Here is a 10,824-nt window from a genome sequence, read left to right on the forward strand (position 1 = left end):
GGCAATAATGATAATTCTCCGACCACAAGGATGGCATACAATTTAACATAATATTTTCATTGGATTGGTGCAAATTCAACATCAAATGAAAAAAAAAACGGTTTTACAATTTAGCTGGCAATTAGATGATGTGGAAAATACTTGAACATGTCATCTACTGTGGTGGTGTGTACTCATTGCAAATTGCTTCAATTACAAACAACAGCAGATGAAAATGTAACAAGTTTTACTTTGTTTTGAGGATAATCACACATCTTTCGAGCTACAGATATACATACTGTACTTAATTGAAGTTGTCGACATTTTTCTTCCGCTGAAAATTGCCGCCGCCAGTTATATTTTAATGGATATTTTATGTATTTTATTTCAAACACACATATGCATACACATGTACGCTCTTATCAAAGTTTATGCCTTGTTAGAATATGATGACGATTGCGATTTATGATGTTCATTAATTTAAAAAGCAATAGATTCGATTGAGTATGCGTATGTGTGGTGTGTGTGTGTGTGCATGATAATCGTCGATTGGCATACAGTCACCAATTAATTTCCTTTTTTTATTGAGTTCGTACTAATGAGCGTCCATTCTCTTCTCAATTGAGGTTATTCTCATTAATTTCATCAAAAATCCTCTTCAATAAAATGCTCCCTGCCTCTCTTTTTCTCTGTGTCTATCTTTCTTCTTCTAGAGGAAACGTGTATCTTTCTTCCTCTCTAATATTCAATGAAAAATGTTTTTCGTTTATTTAATGTAGTAGGCGTGTGCATCAAATGAAGAAAGTGTGTGCGTTTTTTTTGTTGTTATTCATTGCGAATGTCACGTTCGTCTTTAACGAACATGAATCTCTTAATTTAATTAAAGTGATGCCGGCAGGCACAAATCACTTTATCTTCACTCTTTTTGTCGACGAATAATGTCCTCAAAAGGAGTTTTACAACAATGTCTATTTGATCAAATAAATGGCACAGTTGTATCACAACGACAAACGACAATTCTTTGGTAAATACCACCATTTCTATTTATTCATTTGTTTTTTTTTTTGTTTTTAATTCTTCAGCAACAACAAGTTGTACTTGTACAAGTTTTTTGTGTTCTTTTTTAAGATTCAAACCACTTTATGTAAGTACATTTCCCAAAGGAGAAGAGCATTGGCATTCAATGTTGCAAATAGAATGCGATGAAAATCACGCAATAAAAAGTAAGTAAACAAAAACCAAAATAGCAAATCGATAATTGTATAAATGGTGAAGCAAATGGGATAAACATGGCCAAGAAAATGGTATTGGATTGTCGCGCATTAGCACGAACCAATGATAACCTTGAACTTGTCCTCGCCTCAATGATGTTGATTGAATGCTCACACGCGCCTGCATTTCACATGAATTGTGTAATGAATTGAATAATTCAAGTTAAATACAAAAGTAGGGAAAAAGCGTCTTGTCCGGCTGTTTATCATTTTCTTCGTGTCGCGCGCACTTACATGCCACCTCAGACGAGCAAAGGGACTCGTGTAAAATCAAACTGGTTTCCAAAGTGGCAATCGAACGACCGTGTATACAATGCACAAAATAAGACTAATAACCATTTTTTTTCTAGCATTCATTACACAACAAATCAACATGTATAAATAAATAAATTCCAGTTCTATATTTAGAATGGTAAAATAGAAGTGATCTCGTTTGGCATCGAGCATTTTATTGGTTCAAATTAGATGCGCTTGCATATTTTTATTTATCGTCATTGCCGGCAGGGCATTGTTCGAATCGATTGCTTGGACAAACGTTTACACACAATGTGACTACATTGTGAGCTTCTGTTTCTGTTCTGAATACGACAAATCTCGATTACGGTACAAACATTATCAACATTATTCTCTACATTATATGCATACAATCTAAATGGTTTTATCAGGTTTCGATATCTCTATCAACCGATTTGCTTCTCATTGGATTGCTTCTTCCACACAAAAAACCCAACACGGTCTAAGAAGAAGATCTATAATTCAGACGAAACGATATGAATTTCCATTCGATGCAAATATCGTTTTTTTTTTGCATTTTTCTGTGTCTACATATGTGCATCAGCACATTTTTAAAATAAAACACTCTGTTTTGCCAACGATACCCTGATTCGTATCATGACGGGTTCTGTGTATTTGTATGTGTGTATGTCCCATATGTTTTTTTACAGCTATCGAAAAAAAGCATCGCAGAAGAACTGTAAAGCCATTTGATCGTATGTTATTGCTGTTGTTATCGTTAACCGCAAATATAAAAGAAGACCCATATAAGAAAAATTCATGTGTGGCGTGCGCGAGCGAACACACATTCGCTGCATTTAAGCACAATCAACCACTACCGTTAGTGTGTTGTGCTAGCGGTATATGCGAAAATGCGCTTATATGAGCACATTATAATTTACTCTCTCGACTTTTGGTGTTACTATAATTTTTGTTGTTGTTTTCGTGTGTTTGGAATTGTTTTTGATAATGTTGCAACGGCATCAACCACATACAAACAAACAAACAACGATTTAAATTACGAAAGATGAGTATACATCTGAAAACCGCTGCGCCACGAATTCATTTCCCATTAATGCGAACAAAAACAAAAAAACGGGTACACATTTATACTCTATTTCTGTGCACCTTAGACGATAGACAAAGCGAGACAGAGAGAAAAAGAGAGATATCGCGCGCGAAAGATATGAAAAGAATCGAGATAATGAACACCATGAAATTTAATAATCAAATAAGATGACATCAATACCGCGTACGCTCACAAGATTCCAATTTTTTGTTCGTTTCATTCAAGAGTTTTCTGCGAAAACACGCAACCGCGAATAAATGCAAACACGCTCTCTCTCTCTCTTTCTCTTCATTTTGAACTCAATCATTTTAATGGACTACAGATTTTTGCAAGTACTCTTTTTTTGTTGTTGTCGTTTCCGTACATATGCAAAATATCGAATCACAAATGACTAGTTATGCAGCAGTAGCTACTGTAGGCGATCAACTCATATTCGCAAAGCGCAAACTCAATATTCTATCTTCTTTTTTGCTTCTTGCCAATCACTTTGGCGTCAAAATCAAGCAGAGTCTGTTATTTTTCGGCATTAATCTGACTGCAACAACAGCCACGAAAACAAGAAATAGCTACTGAAATTGACCCATATTTTGAGCTTATCGCATTTCAATTCTGTATTCATCTATTCAATTCATCGATCAATCGACCACATTTCACTGATGGTGAAACAAAAATGGCTATACAAAAATATGCAACATGAGAAAGCTTGATTCTTACAACGAACAAAAACACTAACAAAACAAAAAAAGCCAATTTACTGTCAAACCGCAATATTGCATTTAACGGAATTTCAGTCTGGTTTTCCTCATACCATTTCGTTTGCTGTTGCTGTTGTTACTTTTCTATCGTGAGTTTTACGCATAGCCGTAAAACAGTACAAAAATACACATACCGTATAGAACATAAACATTTTTCTTGTTTTCGCAAGTCGCATGCATTGCACGCAGTGCACAATGTAGATGTACATTGTACAATGTGTACTACAACATTAGATTTTATTCAAGAAGGTATATTATTTTCACTAATTTTTCATCAGTTTGCTTTTGCAACAATAATTCAATCGATATATCCATAGTTTGTATGGCAATTGCCATTGGCAAAGCATGCCGTTGTGCGCACATTCGATATGGCCCAAGCATATAATTTTGAATTTTTGTATGCCAATCGTTTTCGAATTGGTTAAACGAGTTTTGTGTCGAATGTGATGCACCGTATGTGCACACAAATTTTCCATACATTTTTCAATTACAATTTGATGTAATGTTATTAGAATAATATTTATCATTCATTGAAATGTGGCACATGGGCAACAATGTTGTGTGGCCTAAGTTTGGCGTACGATGGTAAACGAGCCATTTGATGTCGACTCTCGTGCAACTTTGTGAAAAGAGACATCACCTACTTCATGGTTTTGTGCATAACACTGACACAGTGTCATGAACTTGATCATTGATTTTCTTCGAGCAGCATAGAATGGTGATTTTTTTTGTTTGCAATGCGATTTAGGCATTACCATGTATTTAATGTGCCTGAGTAGTATGTAAAAGTTGAAGAATTTCCATCATTTTATTCTGTCTTAAGTTTTTGAAATATTTCACACAGAATCAGCTCAAGGCAATTCATTTTAATTGACTGTTGTACACATACGGAAGCTTGTTCGCCAGAATAATCCATAAATTAGTTGTAGCACATTTTTCTACATCGAAGCGTATGCATGTGTACGTGTATTGTCGACATTCGACCCAGCTAATTGCAGCGCGAATTTTGTTCGGCAGAAGCGGAACAATGCATATTTACCATCGAACAAGTGGTGCGCTGAAGTAATCGAGGCCATTTCACTTTAACACTGCAAACAGAGCACACACTGCAGTTTAATATCTGTATATTATTATTTTTTTTGTTCTTTTTCTTCGCTGTTCGTCTGTCATTTGGGTTTTTCCCATAAAATAGAACCGTCAAGAAGTGAAGGCGATTTCAATGGTGTCGACGATTGAGACGGAAGCCAAGAAATGTTGCAAATTAATTTATAAAAAAAAGAACAAGCATTTTGAAAAATTCAAATAGGAAAAGTGTAATTTTCAAATGGATTTTGAATTAACCGGAGCGCACGAAACATCAAAATTCTTGCATGCAACGCAGCAAATAATTTCGAAATCGTTTACCAAGATGATTGCATACTTTCTCACATGGTGCATACTGAATCATCAAAATTCTTTCGTTTAGATATGTTTCATTCAACTTCAGTCGAAATGAGTTTGATTTCAACAATTTATTAACTGTCTTTTTTGCCGTTAATTACAATTAGTCAATTTAAAATCAATGAACCGATTCGATACAAGACAAACAATTGAATAAAGAATGATGAAAATCCATTGCTCCAATTTTTTGAAAATCCGTTTCCAGAATAAAAAACATCTTTTTTTGCTTGCTAATTCGATTCAAGTGAGATTCCAGAGAGCTGAGAATTAATTAAATTCCATTCTTTGTCCACCGAAAAGTATTGAGAAGCAAAAAAGATTCAACGACAAAAGGTAACTGTTCAACGAACATTCAAATCCAAACAACAATGCGTAGACAGAGAAAAAAACCTCGAAACTGAGACAAAATCAAAATAAACAAACACCGAATAAAGAAGAAGAAGAAGAAGAATCGGTGTTTACTCTAGAAGTGGGCTGCCTGACACACATAACAAAACAATAATTCAAAACGGTATCGATTTTAAACAATTGAAGTCTCATCGATTCTGCTTAGGCAACGGTTTTAAGCGTTCAAATTAGAAAATTCTTTTCCAATTTACTTTTCCCGCGAAATTTAATTAATGCTATGTAAATATGATCACCAGCTCAACAAGTCTTTTCTTTCCGTTTGTTTTTGTTTTCGCTTATTTTTTTCTTCGTGCCAAAGAAACGACGCACATTCACAAAAAACCATTGCCGCTAATAAAATATTTGCATCGTCTCGGTGTGCGTGTGTGTGTGTTTGATCGTTGTTCTTGCCTACTTGTTGTCGATGTGGATTTCTAATTTCGGTTCCACAATTTCATTGTCCTATGCGATGCGATGAGGTGTCTTTCTCTTTCTGGTATTTCCTTTGACTTGATTAAATTGCGGTGAATGACGAACGATTTACGGGTGTCAATAAAATCAAAAACACTACCATAAATGTCATTTTGTGTGTCAATAATGATACCGCACTGCTATTATCATTTCTATTCATAAATCAACTGCTTTCTTTGAAATGCGAACGCGAATGTTTTATTTCTGCACAAAAAAACGTGTCATTTTTGTTTTCATTTCATCAACTGGATGAAAATCAAACTTTCCATTACGCTGGTATTAGGTGAATTTTCAGTCGTGTCGAATTTAAGGCGAGCTGGTTTCGAATGCTGGACTCACAACTAGACGTTCGACTTTCACATGAAATTTAACAAATCTAGAATTGACATTGGCATTCACTGCAAGAATTCTATTGTATTAGAGAGTGCCGATCCGACGGTTAAACAGGCACAGTTTTTGGCGCCATAAATATGTATGGTGATATTAAACGGAGCTGCCGATCACAACTAATTCGAGACAACGATGAATCTAAGTGTCACACTCAATTCGTTAATCTCATGGTTTTTTATTTAATTTACGGAATATTCTTGATTCTGAATGAGACACAAATATGTGCAGACGAGGCGATGAGCGCAGCAAGACATCATTTATATTTTAAGAGAGGCTAAATCAAGTGGCATTGAGAGGTGAAAACTTTATGGAATGAAATCGAGTACATACATTAAAGAAAACACACGGAGTGAACTGTCAACTACACACATCTCGACAAATACAACGTTAAAGGGTGTTAATCAAGTGGAAACAAGTGTAAATGAGATCATCAAAGAAATCAGATCGAAAAAGGTATACGTTTCACCACTTGAAATTTCCAAAAAAATAAACACTCTTACCATTAACGACACCGTTTTTGCTCTTATTTTATGTTTTTCTCTTCGCTCGACAATTTGTTTACCATTCTTTTTGCGAATTCTCATGTGCACTCTTTTATTGTTTAAATCAATTAATTATGCATACACTTTGCCTTTTCTCTCTCTCCCCCTCTCCATTTGACCATTTTATTATTGTTATTGGCGTATTCCGCAGCGGGACTTTTCTCTTTTGAGTGTTTTTTTTTCTCGTCTTCTTTGTTCCATTCTTATTCGCTTTTATTTGTTTTTTTAATTCGGTATTTGCTATCGTCACCGTTGTCATCGCCTTAGTCGTTGTTATTGTTTCCTTCTCATTCGCCAAAAAAAGTTTGCAAATTCTGTTTGCGACTTTGATACTACTTACCTATATAAACGTTTTTAGCTTTTCGCCTTATAATCACATGCGCTTATAATGTACTCAGATTGTTAAAATGCCGTAAACACTTTTTTGACCGCGATATAGATTTGAATTGATTTCAAGAAATTCCAAATCGTTGAGTCGCCAATTTATTGACCCAACCTTAGCTTCTGCAAATGAAGAATGCAGCATCAATATTAAAATGTGAAGAAGAAAAAGAGAGCAAGAGAGGGACTAAGGTGAAAATAAGTAAAGAAAGTCTGCGTCTACAATTTGCAACAAATGACGCCAATTTACGTTTGGACTTAATGTTGGGATCAGAAGATGATTGAGCCATTTCTAGAACAAACGAACCGCTTTCATTATCAATGTGATTTTTTTCTGTCTCGGTTTTATTCTTTTCTCTTTTTTGGTGTCGAACGATGAGATATTTACTGAAATTCATTTGTGATTCGTGTTCCCCGGTGCTGTCTACCGAAGCAAGCTTACGATGACAAACGATATCATTTTAAAATTAATATTGTCGCATTCGAGTAATTGCAAATTCGTTTGAAAAATGGTCGACATTTCTTTTGAGAGCAACTGTTTATTGATTTTTTTTTGTTGTCAAAGAAATGCGAATAAATCAGGCATGCTCCACGTTAAACGTATCGTGTTCCTCGAAAATACTTCTTTATTGAAACATTCTTTTTCGCATCATTCTACAGTTCCTGTTAAATCGGATTAAGTAATGACATCGTTTACTTTTTTTTCTGTTGCGGTAATTGATTGAACACCGTATTCTGTGTGACAATGTCAATTTAAAGCACATTTGAGTGGAAACTTGAGAGAAAAACATCAATTTGACATGAATAAGCATTTAGCGTAAGTGGACGAATGACACATTAAGAAATGGATTGTTGATTGTGTCGGCACGAACCGACGAATTCTTTGCAAATAAAAAAACACTCAATTTCGACAATGATACCGGCGCCGTGCACACTCGTAGCAACAAGAAATCAATGTGACCCTTTTGATTTTTTTGATGTTTATTGAACTTTGCGATTATTGCGCAAAAATTACGCTGTCGAACATTTCAAAATTTGAAATAAATATTTTCCGAGAATATCAACCGTTTAAGATAAAAATTATGATGATTTTTTTTATGACTTTGTTATTTCGCAATGAAACACAAGATGAGTTGATATTTGATATATACGAATGATTGATGGCGCTTAATTTATTGTTAATGTACGCATGAACCAGTTTGATGAAGAAAATTATTTCGAAAAAGAAAAAAAAAACAACACACAAACATAAAACCTGAGACGGTATAAAATTGAACATATTTGGAAAGTGATTGACCGAACCGAACCTTATTTTAAGCATGAGATTTTTATTGTTTTTGGTTTCTCTTCTATTAATTTCGCTTCTCATTATGCCAGTCTTATACGCAATTATATTTATATTGAAAATGGGTTTTTATTCGAAACTTTAAGTGTTTTTCTGTTACTTTTTTGCTCTCGCGAACTTTGAATCGCATGGTAAACACACTTTATCTTCAACGATGAAAGTAACGAATGGTTTTCTTTGTATGTTGAAGACCTTTTTTACTCTCTTCACTTTTTTTGTCTATCAGAAATATTGGAAGTTTTTTTTTCACCTCGAATCACCAGCTTCAGAATCTTTGACCTCAAGGAATGTGAAAACCCAAGTATTCACGTAATACGATTACGACAACACATTATCATTTTAAATTACCAAAAGTATACTACAGAAAATCTGTTTCAGTTAATTGGAGTTTCCAAATGCATCATTATTATACGAAAATTTGTTGACACATGTGGTTTATTCAAAATATATTTTCGGGTTTTCCGTTCACAAAGAACAATATATTTGAAATCAGAATCCCAATAGCTCATTCATAAATAACAGATAATCATGTGGTAAACAAATCATCGGGTCATAAGGGTGACACATTTGATTATTATGAACGATGGCGAATGTTGTGAAATTTATTTGCATGACATGTCAGTTCTCGCTTCAAAGCTGTGCATGATTTTTTTTGCTAACAATGAGTTGAATTGATGGGTGAAACTGGCAAAAGTTCGTAAAATGACGAGATGAATGTAAGTTGATGCTGAAAGGAGCATATCGTTACAATCGTGCCAATTTCCACTAGTCAAAATGGCAAAGTGTAACAATGTCCATTGGTGCTGATGGCAAATTACATAGTTTCCCTTGCATTTGAATATTGGGGAATTCTCTCATCGTATAGTCGATTCGAGGCTCCAGATAAAATTGAATAAAATATGTGCAAATGAGTATCTCAACATCTTACCTTCATTACAAAACGTCTATTTAATCACCAGAACGAACAAAGAATTTCTGGTTATTCTCTGCATTGTTTCCACTAACGAAAGGTAAAAGTCACTGGTAAATAGATGATAGTGAGCGAGTGTGAGTGTGTGTGTGTATGTGAGAGAAATAGAGACGAAAGAAAGAGAAAGAATGAAGTGATTTAGTTCATAATTTATGCTCAACACATTGTGTACACGTCCATTGCAGAAACCGAAAAATAATCGAGACTCAAGAAAGAATCACAACAATGAGAACAAGTACACACATTCATTTTAAAATACACGAATGAACCAGCCACGGCAACAGCAACAACACACCATCAGCAGCACCAAAAGATTCAACTGTAGATCAAGTACAATTAATAATGTTGAGCTGTTGTTGTTGTTGCTGTTGTACACCAATGGTTTGTTGTTTAGCTATGGCATTTTCTAATGGCCATTTATATAGACAATTTAACAAGAAACAAGGTGTGTAAAAACAAACATCAGTGAACTTCACCGGTGTCTTTTATTTTGTAGCGTTGCATGTTAGGTAATTTACATCAAGCAAAACGCACCAAATGTTGCTCGATTCCCTCATTCTCTGTCTATCTATCCGTCCATTTAGCGTTAGGTCTTAATACAATGTGGCTGCGAATGTTGGAATTTAATGTTGGTTCTTGTATTTGTCGAGCGGTGCAAGTGTCGGTCGAGCACTTGATGCATATTGGCAGCAAAATTCCATTGCAATTAGCAACTAACGAAAACCTTAATCTTTAATCCAAAACTCTGCGATTCAATTTTCCAAATGGATTGGTTTCGCTATTTTCGTTTTTGGTCACCATTTTTCATTGTGCGTTGTGTACGTATGTGTTATTCGGGATAAGATTTAACACAATGGCAGAGAAATTTGAAGTGCATTTAATCAAGGCAAAGTTTTCGAGCCATACCAAAACCGTATGGCACTCACATTGAGTAAATGTATCGTTTTCTACTGGATATGGGTATTGACTACGACGACCTGCGCTATTTTCTTCGTGCGATAAATAAGATTGAGTGCATTTTACAAAATTGATTTTTTTTCTTCATTCAATTGTTTGTTGGTTTTTGCTTCGTGTGGCATGTGGTTCTCTCGTTTAGGTGAAAAATTACAATGATTAGCACTCGACTAAATGGAATGACTGTTTCTTTTGCAATATTCAGTTCATGATGTGGAATTTTCAATTATGCGACTATGGCAATGAAGCTGAGGCATACATACTTTTCATTAACCATTCTATCGGTTTTGTCGCACACATAGGCTAAAATTATTATGGTTTTGGAGAAAATGCATATTTTTCGAATATTTTCCCTCTAATATGGTTTTTGGTATCGCTTGATGCATGTCATTTATGTGAAATTTTCTTTTTGCTTTCGTCGATCTTAACATTTCAACATTTCAATGAACAAATTTAGTTCATATATATTGCAATGGAATTTTGTTCTGATTCGCCAAATATGGAAAAATGCCAATGCAAACAAAGAACGTTCAAACGAAATGCACGCCAATATATTCTTGTGAAAATGAGCATTTCATAAAGTCGATACCACACGCT

The sequence above is a fragment of the Contarinia nasturtii genome, unplaced genomic scaffold (assembly GCF_009176525.2).
Source record: "Contarinia nasturtii isolate CC-2019 unplaced genomic scaffold, AAFC_CNas_1.1 Cnas_scaffold_1627, whole genome shotgun sequence".
In the NCBI taxonomy this organism is placed as follows: Eukaryota; Metazoa; Arthropoda; class Insecta; order Diptera; family Cecidomyiidae; genus Contarinia; species Contarinia nasturtii.